Consider the following 21,772-nt stretch of genomic DNA (forward strand, 5'->3'; position numbering starts at 1 on the left):
TGGATCTAGTGCTTATCATATTAAGTGAAGTAAGCCAGACAGAGACAAATATCATATAATATCACTTATATTTTAAAAATCTTTAAAAAAAGATACAAAACAAAAATAGACCCACAGACACAGAAAAACTTAGGGTTACTAAAGGGGATGTGGGGGGACAGGTATAAATTACTAGTGGGGGATTAAGATATACACAGCACTATATATAAAGTAGATAACCAACAAGGACTACTGTATGGCACATATATTTATCTGAATCAATTGACTGTATACCTGAAACTAATGCAAAGTTGTAGTTCAACTATATTTTAATTTAAAAAAAGAGGGTATTGGGGATAATATTCATTTAGCTTTCTGAACTTTCTGGGCAGACCTGGTGCCTTGTCAACTCCAGCTGCCTTCTTGTCTGCTGCTTTGATGACATCCACAGTTACTGTCTATCTCATGTCATGAACAGAAAAACAAACAAAAAGGATAGTCATAGAGGTTCACAACACACATGGGCTTGCCAACAAGCATATCAACAATGGCAACATCACCAGATTTCAAGAATTTGGGGACATCTTCCAGCTTGTTTTTCCAGAATGATGATCAATCTTCTCTTTCAGCTCAGCAAACCTGTAAGCAATGTGAGCTGTGTGACAGTCCAGCACAGGTGAATATCCAATGCTGATTTGTCCTGGATGGTTCAAGATAATCACGTGAGCTGTGAAGCCAGATGTTTCCACTGGTGGGTCATTTTTGCTGTCACAAGCCACATTGCCATGACAAACATAGTTGACAGACATGCTCTTGACATTGAAGCCCACATTGTCCCCCGGAAGGGCTTTACTCAAAACTTAATGGTGCATTTCAACAGACTTCAGTTCTAACAATGACTGGAGCAAAGGTGACCACCATGCCACGTTTGAGAACGCAAGTCTCCACTCGACCCAAAGGGACAGTACCAATAACACCAATTTTGTAGACATCCTGGAGGGGCAGATGCAAGGACTTGTCAGTTGGACAAGTTGGTGGCAAGATGCAATCCAGAGCTTCAAGCAGTGTGGTTCCACTGGTATTGGCAACTTTACAGATGATTTTCCATCCCTTGAACCATGGCATGCTAGCACTTGACTCCAGCATGGTTCCACCATTCCAGCCAGAAATTGGCACAAATTCTACTGTGTCAGAGTTGTAGCCAATTTTCTTAATGTAGGTGCTAAATTCCTTAATAATTTTCTTGTATCTCTTCTGGCTGTAAGGTGACCAGTGGAATCCATTTTGTTAACTCCGACAATTAGTTCTTTCATGCCCAGAGTGTTAGCCAGAAGGGCACGTTCTTGGAGATACCTGCTTCAAATTCACAACACCAGCAGCAACAATCAGGACAGCGCAGTCGGCCTGGGATATGCCTGTAATCATGTTTTTGACAAAGTCTCTGTGTCCTGGGGCATCAATGATGGTCACATAGTACTTGCTGTTCTCGAATTCCCACAGGGAGATGTCAATGGTGATAACATGCTCATGTTCAGCTTTCAGTCTGTCCAAGACCCAGGCATACCGTAAGCAGCTTTAGGCAGGAAAGAGCTCTCTGCAGGAGACACCTCTTGTCCTGTCACTAACCTTAAACAAAGCACCTCCATATTCTACGCATCTCCAGCCCTAGCACACCTTTCAAATCTTTGGATCACATAATACCTTCCTAATCTGTTAGCTCCTTCCATAGATCAAAGAAGTAGAAATGAAGAATAAGTAATTAACAGATGATGAAATCTCTTCCCTGGCCTTCCCTTCAGTAATCTTGTGAAAAAGCTGCGTGAACAAGATAGCATCTAAAGAAAAACCACAAGAAGTCTATAAGCCTGCAGACGAGCCTGCGTACAGTGGGGGATGGTGACCATTCTGATCCCCTATCTCAGTGATTAACTGAGATTACACCCTTTTACCCTTTAAAAACTTGCATGGTCAAGCAGAATCTTTGGAGGTGGGTTTTGGGGGACACTGAGTCCACCATCTACCCAGATTGCTGGCATTCTGATGAAAAGCAGCTTTCCTTTCTACCAACATCTCTCTCTCATGTATTGATTTTCGAGTGGCGAGCAGCTGGATCTGACTTGGTAACAGATGTTTTGGCACCCAATGTGGAGCTGAACTCTCATGATATTTGGGTCCTCTGGGCTTCCTGGAGTAAGGCCACCAGCCACAGCAATGCACCGGGACAGTAGTGATGAGTCAGCTGCTTGTGGCTAGCTGGCCTTCGTGGGGAAATTTCTGGGGAGGTCTCGGCCGCTGACTAAGCCAATTTTTTAGACTCTCCTGGTCTCTTTCCTGCCTGACACCAGCTGCCTTTTTACTTCAGGTTGATAGAAATGAAACTTGCAACTTTAAGAGCTGATGGGCTCTAGATCTGGGTAAATCTGCTGGAGCTAGCACCAGCCAATCTCTCTTACCTGTTCTGTGGCAGCTCGCTGCCCTTTGACCTTGATGAGTATCAGTCTTCCCTGCCCTAGAGTGTCAATTCTTTAAGGGAGCAAAAAAAGTGAGATTCCAAATTGGTCTCTCCACGGGCTTGAGGAGGATTTGGGTTTGTGACCAGTCTGGTTTGTGAATTTGTGTTTCGTGTCTATCTTTTGTCTTTTGAAATGGGAAAGATTTTTGTTATGAGACGATGACTAAGAGAAAGATGGTATTTTATTATAACATTGTGTGGCCACAATATTCTTTAGACTCTAGAGAAAAACTGGATAAGATGAAACTTTTTTTTTTTTTTTGCGGTATGCGGGCCTCTCACTGCTGTGGCCTCTCCCGTTGCAGAGCACAGGCTCCGGACACGCAGGCTAAGCAGTCATGGCTCACGGGCCCAGCCGCTCCGCGGCATGTGGGATCTTCCCGGACCAGGGCACGAACCCGTGTCCCCTGCATCAGCAGGCGGACTCTCAACCACTGCGTCACCAGGGAAACCCAAGATGAAACTCTTTTGAAACTCCAAAACAGATTCCTTTCCTTGTATATGCAATTAGAAAAATCTAGCTTGGAAAAATATCTCTTTAAATTCTGATCCTTAGAGAAGGGCCTTTCTGGGAGAAGTTGTTTCCTGTGCCTTTGAGATGTAGATGATCTACCTGGGCTCTTAGGAGCTTATGTAATCAACGTGTGATCCTTGGACTGAAGGCTCCATCAGCCTAAGTTTAGTTCATAAGCCTTCTAAGGGTTTATCAAGAAGAAATAGTAAAGCCTTTATCATCTGAGCAAGCAACGTTTACTCATTTGTAAACTAGTAAGTTTATATTGTAATACCTGATTCATAACTGAGTTTTTAAATTTATTTTTAAATTTTTATTTTTTAAATGTATTTATTTTTGGCTGTGTTGGGTCTTCGTTGCTGCACGCTGGCTTTCTCTAGTTGCAACAAGTGGGGACTACTCTTCATTGCGGTGCGCGGGCTTCTCATTGTGGTGGCTTCTCTTGCTGCAGAGCACAGGTTCTAGGTGTGCGGGCTTCAGTAGTTGTGGCTCGTGGGCTCTAGAAGCAGGCATGGGCTTAGGTGCCCTGAAGCATGTGGGATCTTCCTGGACCAGGGCTCGAATCCATGTCCCCTGCATGGGCAGGTGGATTCTTAACCACTGCACCACAAGGGAAGTCCCATAACTGAGTTTTTTCAAGTGAACCTATGAGAGCTCTAGTGTTGTCTGTTTATATGTCTGTGAACACATTATACATATGAAATATCTCTACCTCTGGAAAATATTATCAAAATTCAATCTATAAAGAGCTCTACTTAACTGACTTAAAAGTAAGCAAGCACTTACAAATTAAATATAAAAGTAGCTAGACAAAATGGCTTTCAGGTTCATGTGAACTGAGAATTATTCAATATTAAGTTGATATCTGGTATTAAGGTTAGTTTAAGTTTGCTGATCTAATTAATGTAGAAATGTCTTTAGAGTCATGAACATTAAGTATAATACTTTTATTATACTTGGGTTTAATAGAAATAACAAACAAGACCTTGTTATATCTGTTGCAAATTTGTCAGCAAGAAAATTAAATTATTGTGATAAAATTCTTATAAGTAAATTGAATGCAAATGAGGCAAGAGTTTTTGGGTGAATTGTTTAGAAATGATCATGTTTTAGACATGTGTACTTAAACATAATAACTCCAGATATTTGGTAAATTGAAATCTTAGAGTTATGCCAAATTGAGTTAAATGATGGAAGTTTAATAACTAGGTCATTCCCTCCCAAAAAAGAAATATTGAAATATTACCTGACATTGGCTTCCCTTTTTGGAAAAACTAAAAGTGTTCAGAACTATCGATGAATATGTTTGGTGCAACCCTTAGATATTCTCTATAAGAAAGCACCTATATTTAGAAATTATTATGGGTATTTATGTTTGCCAATCTATTGAATGCTAATGTAGAAGACAGTTCATAATTGCTTATTTCTTAGTTTTCACTGGAAACTAAGATTTTAAGAGTTGAGGATTCTATCTTAATCATGTAGCTAAGGCTACTGGAAATAATAAAGAAATACATTTCAGTATACAGTAGGAAAGTAAGAATGTGTGTTTTAAAAAAGGAGGTATAAAGGATGGAATTGCATTTCATTAAGAGAAAAGTAATTTTGTCTTAGAGCTAGTTGTCTCTAGATGGGAAAAATAAGGGACAAACTATTTGGATACAGAAAGTGATGGAAGTTTTGTGGAAAAGGAATCCTAAGGAAAACGGTTTGTGCATGGATAGAATTGACCAAATTTAGATTTAATTCAATTTAGTAAGCAGATTTTGTTGTTAAAAGTAAGCTGGGGGCTTCCCTGGTGGCACAGTGGTTGAGAGTCCACGTGCCGATGCAGGGGACACGGGTTCGTGCCCTGGTCTGGGAGGATCCCACATGCCGCAGAGCGGCTGGGCCTGTGAGCCATGGCCGCTGAGCCTGTGCGAACGGAGCATGTGCTCCGCAACGGGAGAGGCCACAACAGTGAGAGGCCCGCATACCACACACACACACAAAAAAGTAAGCTGGTACAAGACTGGAGTTTAATTTTCTCTCTGTTAAGGGAAGAAAGTTTTCTTGGAGTGTTGCTTTTGATAACAGATTGTGTGAGTTTCTGTGCCTTTAAGTAATTTTTTGGGAAAACTTTCTTAAAGCCTTTAGTTAAGTGAATAAGTAATATTCCACAGTGACCTCATGTGTTTTAAAACCTTTCTGATATATTTAACAAACTTCACAAATATCAAATTCTAACTAAATTTCTTTTAACCTCCAGCTAACTCTGAGAAGTGCTTGCTTCAAAGGAACCCTGAGACATATCAGAGAGGAATGTAAAACTAATTAGGCTTATTTGGTATGTTAAAATTACTTGAGACACATTCTCAACTGATTGGAGATGAACTTTAGGTTATATAAGTAAATGTAGTAAATCATTAATATAGATATTCCAAAATTTATATGAAATTCCTAAAATCTGCTATGCCCTGATATGTTGTCATAATTCTAGGTGTTATCTTAAAATGTTGCATGTCACAACATCTTGGTTAAGCTCCTTTGTAAAAAACATTGTAATTATATCTCTAACCTTGCGTTTTTAAGCCGGTTGCCATTCATAGACAGTTATGTTTTGCAAAGCATCAGCTTCTTCATCTTCAGGAAGATTCATGGAAAATGACTTTGACAAGTACAGGTATCTGAAAACTTTAAAGCATACAGCTAAAATGGGTAAGAAATTTTAAAGAGTCTAAGGGAAACTGATTTCACAAAACTAAGCAAAAAAGATTACATAGAGAGGAACCATGATGGCGGAGTAGAAGGATGTGCTCTCATTTCCTCTTGCGAAAACACCAGAATCACAACTAGCTGCTGGACAATCATCGACAGGAAGATACTGGAACTCACCAAAAAAGATACCCCACATCCAAAGGCAAAGGAGAAGCCACGATGAGATGGTAGGAGGGGCGCAATCACAGTAAGATAAAACCCCGTAACTGGTGGGTGGGTGACTCACAGACTGGTGAACATTTATACCACAGAAGTCCACCCACTGGAGTGAAGGTTCTGAGCCCCATGTCAGGCATCCCAACCTGGGAGTCTGGCAACAGGAAGAGGAATTCCTAGAGAATCAGACTTTGAAGCCTAGTGGGAATTGATTGCAGGACTTTGACAAGACTGGGGGAAACAGAGACTCCACTCTTGGAGGGCACACACAAAGTAATGTGCGCATTGGGACCCAGGGGAAGAAGCAGTAACGCCAGCGGAGACTGAACCAGACCTACCTGCTAGTGTTGGAGGGTCTCCTGCAGAGGCGGGGGGTGGCTCTGTTTCACCATGGGGACAAGGACACTGCCAGCAGAAGTTCTGGGAAATACTGCTTGGCGTGAGCCCTCCCAGAGTCTGTCATTAGCCCCACCAAAGACACCAGGTATGATGCAGTGTTGGGTTGCCTCACACCAAACAACCAACAGGGAGGGAACCCAGCCCCATCCATCAACAGTCAAGTGGATTAAAGTTTTACTGAGCTCTTCCCACAAGAGCAACAGTCAGCTCTACCCACCACCAGTCCCTCCCATCAAGCCTCTTAGATAACCTCATCCACCAAAGGGTAGACAGCAGAAGCAAGAAGAACTACAATCCTGCAGCCTGTGGAACAAAAACCACATTCACAGAAAGATAGACAAGATGAAAAGGCACAGAGCTATGTCTCAGATGAAGGAACAAGATAAAACCCCAGAAAAACAACTAAATGAAGTGGAGATAGGCAAACTTCCAGAAAAAGAATTCAGAATAATGATAGTGAAGATGATCCAGGACCTCGGAAAAAGAACAGAGGCAACGATCGAGAAGATGCAAGATATGTTTAACAAAACCTAGAAGAATTAAAGAACAAACAAACAGATGAACAATACAATAACTGAAATGAAGACTACCCTAGAAGGAATCAATAGCAGAATAACTGAGGCAGAAGAATGGATAAGTGATCTGGAAGACAGAATGGTGGAATTCACTGCTGCTGAACAGACTAACGAAAAAAGAATGAAAAGAAATGAAGACAGCCTAAGAGACCTCTGGGACAACATTAAATGCCACAACATTCGCATTATAGGGGTCCCAGAAGGAAAAGAGAGAGAGAAAGGATGAGAGAAATTATTCGAAGAGATTATAGTTGAAAACTTCCCTAACATGGGAAAGGAAATAGCCACCCAAGTCCAGGAAGCACAGCAAGTCCCACATAGGATAAACTCAAGGAGAAACACGCCAAGACACATAGTAATCAAACTGGCAAAAATTAAAGACAAAGAAAAATTATTGAAAGCAGCAAGGGAAAAATGACAAATAACATACAAGGGAATGCCCATAAGGTTAACAGCTGATTTCTCAGCAGAAACTTTACAAGTCAGAAGGGAGTGGCATGATATATTTAAAGGTATGAAAGGGGAGAACCTACAACCAAGATTACTCTACCCGGCAAGGATCTCATTCAGATTTGATGGAGAAATCAAAAGCTTTACAGACAAGCAAAAGCTAAGAGAATTCAGCACCACCAAACCAGCTCTACAACAAATGCTAAAGGAACTTCTCTAGCGGGAAACACAAGAGAAGAAAAGGACCTACAAAAACAAACCCAAAACAATTAAGAAAATGGTCATTGGAACATACATATCGATAATTACCATAAACGTGAATGGATTAAATGCTCCAACCAAAAAAAACAGGCTTGCTGAATGGATACAAAAACAAGACCCATATATATGCTGTCTACAAGAGACCCACTTCAGACCTAGGGACACATACAGACTGAAAGTGAGGGGATGGAAAAAGATATTCCATGCAAATGGAAATCAAAAGAAACCTGGAGTAGCTATACTCATATCAGATAAAAGAGACTTTAAAATAAAGACTGTTACAAGAGACAAAGAAGGACACTACATAATGATCAAGGGATCAACCCAAGAAGAAGATATAACAATTATAAATATTTATGCACCCAACATAGGAGCACCTCAATACATAAGGTAACTGCTAACAGCTATAAAATAGCAAATCGACAGTAACACAATAATAGTGGGGGATTTTAACACCTCACTTATACCAATGGGCAGATCATCCAAAATGAAAATAAATAAGGAAACAGAAGCTTTAAATGACACGATAGACCAGATAGATTTAATTGATATTTATAGGACATTCCATCTAAAAACAGCAGATTACATGTTCTTCTCAAGTGCGCATGCAACATTCTCCAGGATAGATCACACCTTGGGTCACAAATCAAGCCTCGGTAAATTTAAGAAAACTGACATCATATCAAGCATCTTTTCTGACCACAACACTATGAGGTTAGAAATGAATTACAGGGAAAAAAACGTACAAAACACAAACACATGGAGGCTAAACAATACGTTACTAAATAACCAAGACATCACTAAAGAAATCAAAGAGGAAATCAAAAAATACCTAGAGACAAATGACAATGAAAACATGATGATACAAAACCTATGGGATGCAGCAGAAGCAGTTCTAAGAGAGAAGATTATAGTTATACAAGCCTACCTCAAGAAACAAGAAAAATCTCAAAAACATTCTAACCTTACACCTAAAAGAACTAGAAAAAGAACAAACAAAACCCAAAGTTAGCATAAGGAAAGAAATCATAAAGATCAGAGCAAATAAATGAAATAGAAACAAAGAAAACAATAGCAAAGATCAATAAAACTAAAAGCTGGTTCTTTGAGAAGATAAACAAAATTGATAAACCATTAGCCAGACTCATCAAGAAAAAGAGGGAGAGGACTCAAATCAATAAAATTAGAAATGAAAAAGGAGAAGTTACAACAGACACTGCAGAACTACAAAGCATCCTAAGAGACTACTACAAGCAACTGGATGCCAATAAAATGGACAACCTGGAAGAAATGGACAAATTCTTAGGAAGGTATAACCTTCCAAGACTGAACCAGGAAGAAACAGAAATTATGAACAAACCAATCACAACTAATGAAATTGAAACTGTGATTAAAAATCTTCCAACAAACAAAAGTCCAGGACCAGATGGCTTCACAGGTGAATTATATCAAACATTTAGAGAAGAGCTAACACCCATCCTTCTCAACCTCTTCCAAAAAATTTCAGAGGAAGGAACACTCCCAAACTCATTCTATGAGGCCACCATCACCCTGATACCAAAACCAGACAAAGATATTACAAAAAAGAAAATTACAGACCAATATCACTGATGAATATAGATGCAGAAATCCTCAACAAAATACTAGCAAACAGAATGCAAGAACAAATTAAAAGGATCATACACCATAATCAAGTGGGATTTATCCCAGGGATGCAAGGATTCTTCAATATATGCAAAATCAATGTGATACACCATATTAACAAATTGAAGAATAAAAACCAGATGATCATCTCAATAGATGCAGAAAAAGCTTTTGACAAAATTCAACACCCATTTATGATAAAAACTTTCCAGAAGGTGGGCATAGAGGGAACCTACTTCAACATAGTAAAGGCCATATATGACAAACCCACAGCAAACATCTTTATCAATGGTGAAAAATGGAAAGTATTTCATCTAAGATCAGGAATGAGACAAGGATGTCCACTCTCACCACTGTTATTCAACATAGTTTTGGAAGTCCTAGCCACAGCAATCAGACAAGAAAAAAATAAAAGGAATACAAATTGGAAAAGAAGTAAAACTGTCACTGTTTGCAGATGACATGATACTATACATAGAGAATCCTAAAAATGCCACCAGAAAACTACTAGAGCTAATCAATGAATTTGGTAAAGTTGCAGGATACAAAATTAATCCACAGAAATCTCTTGCATTCCTATACACCAATGATGAAAAATCTGAAAGAAATCATGGAAACACTCCCATTTACCACTGCAACAAAAAGAATAAAATACCTAGGAATAAACCTACCTAGGGAGACAAAAGATCTTTATGCAGAAAACTATAAGACACTGATGAAAGAAATTAGAGATGATAACAACAGATGGAGAGATATACCATGTTCTTGGATTGGAAGAATCAATACTGTGAAAATGAGTATACAACCCAAAGCAATCTACAGATTCAATGCAATCCCTATCTAATTACCAATGGCATTTTTTACGGAAGTAGAACAAAATATCTTAAAATTTGTATGGAGACACAAAAGACCCCGAATAGCCAAAGCAGTCTTGAGGGAAAAAAACGGAGCTGGAGGAATCAGACTCCCTGACTTCAGACAATACTACAAAGCTACAGTAATCAAGACAATATGGTACTGGCACAGAAACAGAAACATAGATAAATGGAACAAGATAGAAAGCCCAGATATAAATCCATGCACCTATGGTCAACTAATCTATGACAAAGGAGGCAAAGATATATAACGGAGAAAAGACAGTCTCTTCAAGAAGTGGTGCTGGGAAAACTGGACAGCTACATGTAGAAGAATGAAATTAGAACATTCCCAGCACCGTACACAGAAATAAACTCAAATGGATTCGAGACCTAAATTAAGACCGGACAGCATAAACCTCTTAGAGGAAAACATAGGAAGAACACTCTTTGACATAAATCACAGCAAGATCTTTTTTGATCCACTTCCTAGAGTAATGGAAATAAAAACAAAAATAAACAAATGGGACCTAATGAAACTTCAAACCTTTAAAGCTTTTGCATAGAAAAGGAAACCATAAACAAGATGAAAGACAACATTCAGAATGGGAGAAAATATTTGCAAACGAATCAACAGACAAAGGATTAATCTCCAAAATATATAAACAGCTCATGCATCTCAATATTAAAGAAACAAAAAATCCAATCTAAAAATGGGCAGAAGACCTAAATAGACAGTTCTCCAAGGAAGACATACAGATGGCCAAGAAGCACATGAAAAGCTGCTCAACATCACTAATTATTAGAGAAATGCAAATCAAAACTACAATGAGGTATCACCTCACACCAGTTAGAATGGGCATCATCAGATAATCTACAAACAACAAATGCTGGAGAGGGTGTGGAGAAAAGGGAACCCTCTCGCACTGTTGGTGGGAATGTAAATTGATACAGCCACTATGGAAAACAGTATGGAGTTTCCTTAAAAAACTAAAAATAAAATTACCATATGATCCAGCAATCCCACTACTGAGCATATACCCAGAGAAAACCATAATTCAAAAAGACACATGCATCCCAATGTTCATTGCAGTACTATTTACAATAGCCAGGTCATGGAAGCAACCTAAGTGCCCATCAACAGATGAATGGATAAAGAAGATCTGGTACATATATACAATGGAATATTACTCAGCCATAAAAAGGAATGAAATTGAGTCACTTGTGGAGCCATGGATGGATCTAGAGACTGGCATACAGAGTGAAGTAAGTCAGAAAGATAAAAACAAATATCGGATTCTGGAGAAGATGGCGGAAGAGTAAGGCACAGAGATCACCTTCCTCCCCACAGATACACCAGAAATACATCTACACGTGGAACTGCTCCTATAGAACACCCACTGAATGCTGGCAGAAGACCTCAGACCTCCCAAAAGGCAAGAAACTCCCCACGTACCTGGGTAGGGCAAAAGAAAAAACACAGATAAAAGAATAGGGACAGGACCTGCACCAGTGGGAGGGAGCTGTGAAGGAGGAAACGTTTCCACACACGAGGAAGCCCCTTCACGGGCGGAGACTGCGGGGCGGCGGAAGGGGGAGCTTTGGAGCCATGGAGGAGAGCACAACAACAGGGGTGCGGAGGGCAAAGCGGAGAAATTCCCGCACAGAGGATCGGTGCCGACCAGCACTCACCAGCCCGAGAGGCTTGTCTGCTCACCCACTGGGGCGGGCGGGGGCTGGGAGCTGAGGCTCAGGATTTGGAGGTCGGATCCCAGGGAGAGGACTGCAGTTGGCGGCATGAACACAGACTGAAGGGGCTAGTGCACCACGGCTAGCCGGAAGGGAGTCCAGGAAAAAGTCTGGAGCTGCCAAAGAGGCAAGAGACTTTTTCTTCCCTTTTTTTTTTTGCGGTACGCGGGCCTCTCACTGTTGTGGCCTCTCCCGTTGCAGAGCACAGGCTCCAGACATGCAGCCTCAGCGTCCATGGCTCGCGGGCCCAGCTGCTCCGCGGCATGTGGGATCTTCCCGGACCGGGGCACGAACCCATGTCCCCTGCATTGGCAGGCAGACTCTCAACCACTACGCCACCAGGGAACCCCTTTCTTCCCTCTTTGTTTCCTGGTGCGCGAGGAGAGGGGATTAAGAGCGCCACTTAAAGGAGCTCCAGGGACGGGCGCGAGCCGCGGCTAACAGCGTGGACCCCAGAGACGGGTATGAGGTGCTAAGACTGCTGCTATAGCCAACAAGAAGCCTGTGTGCAAGCACAGGTCACTATCCCCACCTCCCCTCCTGGGAGCCTGTGCAGCCCGCCACTGCCACGGTCCTGTGATCCAGGGTCAACTTCCCCGGGAGAACGCACGGTGCACCTCAGGCTGGTGCAATGTCACGCCGGCCTCTGCTGTCGCAGGCTCGCCCCATATCTGTACCTCTCCCTCCCCCTGGCCTGAGTGAGCCAGAGACCCCGGCGCAACTGATCCCTTAACCCCGTCCTGTCGGAGTGAAGAACAGACATCCTCAGGTGACCTACACGCAGAGGCAGGGCAAAATCCAAAGCTGAACCCCGGGAGCTGTGCGAACAAAGAAGAGAAAAGGGAAATTTCTCCCAGCAGCCTCAGGAGCAGCGGATTAAAGCTCCACAGTCAACTTGATGTACCCTGCATCTGTGGAATACCGGAATAGACAACGAATCATCCCAAATTGAGGAGGTGGACTTTGAGAGCAAGATTTATGATTTTTTCCCCTTTTCATCTTTTTGTGAGTGCGTATGTGCATGCTTCTATGTGAGATTTTGTCTGTATAGCTTCGTTTTCACCAATTGTCCTAAGGTTCTGACTGTCCGGTTTTTTTTCTTTTCTTAAAAAAATTTTTTTCTTAATAATTATTTTTTATTTTAATAACTTTATTTTATTTTATCCTACTTTATTTTATCCTCTTTCTTTCTTTCTTTCTATTTTTTCTCCCTTTTATTCTCTGAGTGTGTGGTTGAAAGGCTTTTGGTGCTCCAGCCAGGAGTCAGTGCTGTGCCTCTGAGGTGGAAGAGCCAACTTCAGGACACTGGACCACAAGAGACCTCCCAGCTCCACGTAATATCAAACAGTGAAAATCTCCTAGAGATCTCCATCTCAACACCAGCACCCAGCTTCACTCAACGACCAGCAAGCTACAGTGCTGGACACCCTATGCCAAACAACAAGCAAGACAGGAACACAGCCCCACCCATTAGCAGAGAGGCTGCCTAAAATCATAATAAGTCCACAGACACCCCAAAACACACCACCAGACATAGACCTGCCCACCAGAAACACAAGATCCAGCCTCATCCGCCAGAACACAGGCACTAGTCCCCTCCACCAGGAAGCCTACACAACCCAGTGAACCAACCTTAGCCACTGAGGAGAGACACCAAAAACAACGGGAACTACGAACCTGTAGCCTGCAAAAAGGAGACAGCAAAACAATAAGATATGCAAAATGAAAAGACAGAAAAACACATAGCAGATGAAGGAGCAAGGTAAAAACCCACCAGAGCTAACAAATGAGGAGGAAATAGGCAGTCTACCTGAAAAAGAATTCAGAATGATAGTAAAGATGATCCAAAATCTTGGAAACAGAATAGAGAAAATGCAAGAAACATTTAACAAGGAACTAGAAGAACTAAAGAGAGAACAAGCAATGATGCACAACACAATAAATGAAATTAAAAATACTCTAGATGGGATCAATAGCAGAATAACTGAGGCAGAAGAACGCATAAGTGACCTGGAAGATAAAATAGTGGAAATAACTACTGCAGAGCAGAATAAAGAAAAAAGAATGAAAAGAACTGAGGACAGTCTCAGAGATCTCTGGGACAACATTAAACGCACCACCATTCGAATTACAGGGGTCCCAGAATAAGAAGAGAAAAACTAATGGACTGAGAAAATATTTGAAGAGATTATAGTTGAAAACTTCCCTAATATAGGAAAGGAAATAGTTAATCAAGTCCAGGAAGCACAGAGAGTCCCATACAGGATAAATCCAAGGAGAAATACGCCAAGACACATATTAATCAAACTGTCAAAAATTAAATACAAAGAAAACATATTAAAAGCAGCAAGGGAACAACAACAAATAACACACAAGGGAATCCCCATAAGGTTAACAGCTGATCTTTCAGCAGAAACTCTGCAAGCCAGAAGGGAATGGCAGGACATATTTAAAGTGTGGAAGGAGAAAAACCTGCAACCAAGATTACTCTACCCAGCAAGGATCTCATTCAGATTTGATGGAGAAATTAAAACCTTTACAGACAAGCAAAAGCTGAGAGAGTTCAGCACCACCAAACCAGCTTTACAACAAATGCTAAAGGAACTTCTCTAGGTAAGAAACACAAGAGAAGGAAAAGGCCTACAATAACAAATCCAAAACAATTAAGAAAATGGGAACAGGAACATACATATCGATAATTACCTTAAATATAAATGGACTAAATGCTCCCACCAAAAGACACAGATTGGCTGAATGGATACAAAAACAAGACCCATATATTATGCTGTCTACAAGAGACCCACTTCAGACCTAGAGACACATACAGACTGAAAGCGAGGGGATGGAAAAAGATATTTCATGCAAATGGAAACCAAAAGAAAGCTGGAGTAGCAATTCTCATATCAGACAAAATAGACTTTAAAATAAAGACTATTAGAAGAGACAAAGAAGGACACTACATAATGATCAAGGGATCAATCCAAGAAGAAGATATAAAAATTGTAAATAATTATGCACCCAACATAGGAGCACCTCAATACATAAGGCAAATGCTAACAGCCATAAAAGGGGAAGTCGACAATAACACAATCATAGTATGGGACATTAACACCCCACTTTCACCAATGGACAGATGATCCAAAATGAAAATAAATAAGGAAAAACAAGCTTTAAATGATACATTAAACAAGATGGACTTAATTGATATTTATAGGACACTCCATCCAAAAACAACAGAATACGCATTTTTCTCAAGTGCTCATGGAACATTCTCCAGGATAGATCATGTCTTGGGTCACAAATTTAGCCTTGGTAAATTTAAGAAAACTAAAATTGTATCAAGTATCTTTTCCGACCACAACGCCATGAGACTAGATATCAATTACAGGAAAAGATCTGTAAAAAATACAAACACATGGAGGCTGAACAATACACTACTTAATAATGACGTGATCACTGAAGAAACCAAAGACGAAATAAAAAAATACCTAAAAACAAATGACAATGGATACACGACGACCCAAAATCTATGGGATGCAGCAAAAGCAGTTCTAAGAGGGAAGTTTATAGCAATACAATCCTACCTTAAGAAACAGGAAACATTTCAAATAAACAACCTAAACTTGCACCTAAAGCAATTAGAGAAGAACAAAAAACCCGCATTTAGCAGAAGGAAAGAAAAGATCAGAGCAGAAAAAAATGAATAAGAAATGAAGGAAATGATACCAAAGAGCAATAAAACTAAAATCTGGTTCTTTGAGAAGATAAACAAAATTGATAAACCATTAGCCAGACTCACCAAGAAAAAAAGGGAGAAGACTCAAATCAATAGAATTAGAAATGAAAAAGGGGAAGTAACAACTGACAATGCAGAAATACAAAAGATCATGACAGATTACTACAAGCAACTCTATGCCAATAAAATGGACAACCTGGAAGAAATGGACAAATTCTTAGACATGCACAACATGCTGAGACTGAATCAGGAAGAAATAGAAAATATGAACAGACAAATCACAAGCACTGAAATTGAAACTATGATTAAAAATCTTCCAACAAACAAAACCCCAGGACCAGATGGCTTCACAGGCGAATTCTATCAAACATTTAGAGAAGAGCTAACACCTATCCTTCTCAAACTCTTCCAAAATACAGCAGATGGAGGAACACTCCCAAGTTCATTCTATGAGGCCACCATCACCCTGATACCAAAACCAGACAAGGATGTCACAAGGAAAGAAAACTACAGGCCAATATCACTGATGAACATAGATGCAAAAATCCTCAACAAAATACTAGCAAAGAGAATCCAACAGCACATTAAAAGGATCATCCACCATGATCAAGTGGGGTTTATTCCAGGAATGCAAGGATTCTTCAATATATGCAAATCAATCAACATGATACACCATATTAACAAAGTGAAGGAGAAAAACCGTATGATCATCTCAATAGATGCAGAGAAAGCTTTTGACAAAATTCAACACCCATTTATGATTAAAAACCCTGCAGAAAGTAGGCATAGAGGGAACTTTCCTCAACATAATAAAGGCCATATATGACAAACCCACAGCCAACATTGTCCTCAATGGTGAAAAACTGAAAGCATTTCCAGTAAGATCAGGAACAAGACAAGGTTGCCCACTCTCACCGCTCTTATTCAACATAGTTTTGGAAGTTTTAGCCACAGCAATCAGAGAAGAAAAGGAAATAAAAGGAATCCAAATCGGAAAAGAAGAAGTAAAGCTGTCACTGTTTGCAGATGACATGATACTATACACAGAGAATCCTAAAGATGCTACCAGAAAACTACTAGAGCTAATCAACGAATTTGGTAAAGTAGCGGGATACAAAATTAATGCACAGAAATCTCTGGCATTCTTATACACTAATGATAAAAAATCTGAAAGTGAAATCAAGAAAACACTCCCATTTACCACTGTAACAAAAAGAATAAAATACCTAGGAATAAACCTACCTGAGGAGACAAAAGACCTGTATGCAGAAAATTATAAGACACTGATGAAAGAAATTAAAGATGATACAACTAGATGGAGAGATATACCATGTTCTTGGATTGGAAGAATCGACATTGTGAAAACGACTCTACTACCCAAAGCAATCTACAGATTCAATGCAATCCCTATCAAACTACCATTGGCATTTTTCACAGAACTAGAACAAAAATTTTCACAATTTGTATGGAAACACAAAAGACTCCGAATAGCCAAAGCAATCTTGAGAAAGAAAAACGGAGCTGGAGAAATGAGACTCCCTGACTTCAGACTATACTGCAAAACTACAGTAATCAAGACAGTATGGTACTGACACAAAAACAGAAAGATAGATCAATGGAACAGGATAGAAAGCCCAGAGATAAACCTATGCACATATGGTCACCTTACCTTTGATAAAGGAGGCAAGAATATACAGTGGAGAAAAGACAGCCTCTTCAATAAGTTGTGCTGGGAAAACTGGACAGGTACAGGTAAAACTATGAAATTAGAACACTCCCTAACACCATACACAAAAATAAACTCAAAATGGATTAAAGACCTAAATGTAAGGCCAGACACTATCAAACTCTTAGAGGAAAACATAGGCAGAACGCTCTATGACATAAATCACAGCAAGATCCTTTTTGACCCACCTCCTAGAGAAATGGAAAGAAAAACGAAAATAAACAAATGGGACCTAATGAAACTCCAAAGCTTTTGCACAGCAAAGGAAACCATAAACAAGACCAAAAGACAACCCTCAGAATGGGAGAAAATATTTGCAAATGAAGCAATTGACAAAGGATTAATCTCCAAAATTTACAAGCAGCTCATGCAGCTCAATAAGAAAAAAACTAACAACCCTATCCAAAAATAGGCAGACGACCTAAATAGACATTTGTCCAAAGAAGATATACAGATTGCCAACAAACACATGAAAGGATGCTCAACATCATTAATCATTAGAGAAATGCAAATCAAAACTACAATGAGATATCATCTCACACCAGTCAGAATGGTTATCATCAAAAAATCTAGAAACAATAAATGCTGGAGAGGGTGTGGAGAAAAGGGAACACTCTTGCAGTGCTGGTGGGAATGTGAATTGGTACAGCCAGTATGGAGAAGAGTATGGAGGTTCCTTAAAAAACTACAAATAGAACTACCATATGACCCAGCAATCCCACTACTGGGCATGTACCCTGGGAAAACCATAATTCAAAAATAGTCACGTACCACAATGTTCATTGCAGCTCTATTTACAATAGCCAGGACATGGAAGCAACCTAAGTGTCCATCAACAGATAAATGGATAAAGAAGATGTGGCACATATATACAATGGAATATTACTCAGCCATAAAAAGAAATGGAGTTATTTGCAGTGAGGTGGATGGACCTGGAGTGTGTCATACAGAGTGAAGTAAGTCAGAAGGAGAAATATAAATACCGTATGCTAACACATACATATGGAATCTAAGGAAAAAATAAATGTCATGAAGAGCCTAGGGGTAGGACGGGAATAAAGACACAGACCTACTAGAGCATGTACTTGAGGATATGGGGAGGGTGAAGGGTAAGCTGTGACAAAGTGAGAGAGTGGGATGGACATATATACACTATCAAACGTAGGGTGGATAGTTACTGGGAAGCAGCCGCATGGCACAGGGAGATTAGGTAGGTGGTTTGTGACCACCTAGAGGGGTGGGATAGGGAGTGGGGGAGGGAGGGAGATGCAAGAGGGAAGAGATATGGGAACATATGTATATGTATAACTGATTCACTTTGTTGTAAAGCAGAAACTAACACACCATTGTAAAGCAATTATACTCCAATAAAGATGTTAAAAGAAATCTCATATATTAACGCATGTATGTGGAACCTAGAATAATGGTACAGATGAACCAGTCTGCAGAGCAGAAGTTGACACAGATGTAGAGAACAAACGTAAGGACACCAAAGTGGGGAAACCGCGGTGGGGTCGGGATGGTGGTGTGCTGAATTGGGCAAGTGGGATTGACACGTATACACTGATGTGTATAAAATTGATGACTAATAAGAACCTGCAGTATAAAAAACAAAGAAAACAACTAATACTAAACTTTCTGTGGGTTATTTGTATGGAAATATGTTAATATAAATGTTTCAGACATTACATGAAATTTCTAAAACTCTTATATGTTCTGGTGTAATGTTATAAGTCATAATTCTAGTTATTACTTTAAAATGTATATCTCAAAAATAACTAAATTTCCTTGTCAATTGCATTATTATGACCTTTCATCAAATCTTTAACCGTGGTCATTTTTAAGTCTTTTGTCATTTACAGAGAGTTCTGGGTGTACTCTGATGCTTTTGCAAATATGTTCCTATAAAAGGGTTTCATCTTCAAGGAATTCATGGAAAAGACTGACAAGTACAGGTTTCTGGTAACTGACTATACTGCTGAACTGAATAAGTATTTTCCGAACTCTAATGGAAAACTGATGAATTCATAAAAGTGCTAACAAAAGATCAAGATGAAAAAAAATTACATGGGACTGAGTGAACTGATGAGGATGATTATAATTTTTATGACTTTCTGTTTGGAAAAAAAAAAATCCCACAAGGACTCAGAGGCAAAAAATATACAAATCAACTTTCACTGCAAAGTAAAGGAGATATTACAGTGGAGGATTACTGGACTGAATGTCAATATTATGACATAGTATGAGTGTGTTTCATGTTTGGTAACTGCAATCATTGTTGCTTTTGTTGTGATCATACATTTACAATGCTTGGTGTCAGTTTATTTATTTTTTGTAAAAATAAAATACAGTGTGTGTGTGAAAAAAAAAAAGAGATAAAACAGTCTGAGGGGCTTCCCTGGTGGCGCAGTGGTTGAGAGTCCGCCTGCCAATGCAGGGGACACGGGTTCATGCCCCGGTCCGGGAAGATCCCACATGCCGCAGAGTGGCTGGGCCCGTGAGCCATGGCCGCTGAGCCTGCGCGTCCGGAGCCTGTGCTCCGGCAACGGGAGAGGCCACAACAGTGCGAGGCCCGCGTACCACAGAAAACAAAGAAAAAACAGTCTGAGGAAAGGGTAATGATTAAAATTTTATTATCAGAAAAACAAAGAACAAACAAACCAAAAAAAAAAAAAAAGATTACATAGGAGTAAAGTGATGAATGTGGTTATATTTTTGGTTTTGTCTAAAATATTACTGGCTTTTAATCTGTGTTTTTCCAGGTAAAAAGAAAACTTTCTCCTTAAGGTAATTATGACTTATGGGAATTTGTAGGGAAAACTTTGTAGGGAAAACTGAAGCAGTTTTCTCTCTACCTGATCCCTCCAGAAATTGGAAACTCTTAGTTCCAGCAGCTTTGTCAGATAAATTAGGAAGGCCACCTCCTAACAGGTTCAGAAATCTCAAGGTATTTGGGGGACCTCAAAAAGGAAGGAGTTCACCCAAATTTGTAAGATAAAACCTGTGACTAGCCCTTGGTGTGGTTTTCCTAAAGGCCTTTTCGAAGGTTCAATCTGAAGAGTCCTTATGGAAAGTTTCAGCACAATCAGTTTAAAAAGAGCCTATGTGATCAATTAATCACTCATTTTGCAAACAAATAATTTTAGTTTGGCTGTATTTGGTAGAAATGAGGATAATTTTAGAGAGAAGATTATGTTTCAGTAGATATTAAAGTCTAGTTTTGTTAATTGTGGTCTGTATTTACTAAGATTCACATCCCAGATAGTTCCTTGCTGTTAGGTTATATTGTTGCAAAGTTTAATGGAATTAGTAAGAGGACACTCTAAGTTTGTTTCTGAAGCTTATCTCAGTAATCTGTCTTTGGATGGAGATGAGATGCCCCATGACCTGCAACCAGATGATTATGCATAATTTAAAGGACTATCTCCAACCTAGATGGAAGGACTTTTATCAGATACTCTTAACTAGCTCATGCACAGCAAAACTGAAAGGAATTGAGTCTTTGATTAATATTTCCACTCAGAAAGGGCCTCTGCACTGGACTGGCCTATAGAGAGGATTGTTGACGTTAATATCACCTTAAAACAATGCTCAGAGAGAGGAGAAACTATCAGACCAGGATAGGAAGAAGATGACCTCTGAAGTGGAGAGCTGACCCAAGATGCTGGACCAGGCTTATATATCAATTACTTTGATAATTGCTCACACATTTGCTTATGAACCAACTGTATTTCACAATCTTATGCAGAGATTGACCCGATTGGGAGGTTTATAGTCAATTAACTATACCCAGTACTTCTTGGTTACCTTGGTGGATTTTTCCACTCCATGGCTCTTACTGGCTAGCCCTTAGGGAATTTATTCTAGGAGAAAGAAATTATAGTTCTGTTCAGGCCACTGTTGACATTATTGGCCAGGGGAGGTGGGATCCCCTCCCCTGGCCAATAAATAATACCTGCTTTGATCCTGGTCATAAATGTAAATTTTCTTCTAAAGTTACTCAAGCTCAATCACAGCAACAAGCAAAATTTCAGCCAAAGAATAGAACCTCCCACAATTATGGGATGGATTTATGTGGTTAACACCAGGCTATGGTCATTGAAGTTTAAAGGCTCCCTTATGTTGGGAACAATTAAACCACACTAAGGATATCCAGCCTAGTAACATTAGGAAATTGGGCTGGGTGCCCTATGGACAATGCCAAGATATAATTTCCCTTAAAGATAAGGTTTGGTACAGAATAGACTAAGTCAGATGACCTGGGGATATATTGGGCTGCACCTAATGGAAGTTCTTAACTTAAATTCTTACTTATGACCTTAGTAATACTGCTAGCTATATTGTTTTCTGTATTTCCTATTTTACAAAATTCTTGCTTCTTGTATTACCAAATGTATGACAGACTGATAAAAATAATGATGACTAGGCAACTTGAAACAGTTGATCAGATATATAGTTCT

At 39.7% G+C, this 21,772-nt stretch overlaps 1 pseudogene across 1 annotated transcript in view; it reads right to left on the reverse strand.

The window, feature by feature from the left end:
- Positions 1 to 447: 447 nt before the first annotated feature.
- The window catches only part of LOC309834167 (elongation factor 1-alpha 1-like), a 50,898-nt pseudogene continuing 29,573 nt past the window's right edge, over positions 448 to 21,772 (reverse strand). The window contains exon 2 of the transcript in view: positions 448 to 1,552. The product of the transcript in view is annotated as an elongation factor 1-alpha 1-like (transcript). The remainder of the gene's footprint in view (positions 1,553 to 21,772) is intronic.

The sequence above is a fragment of the Grampus griseus genome (genome assembly GCF_964374135.1).
Source record: "Grampus griseus genome assembly, chromosome: 15".
Lineage (NCBI taxonomy): Eukaryota > Metazoa > Chordata > Mammalia > Artiodactyla > Delphinidae > Grampus > Grampus griseus.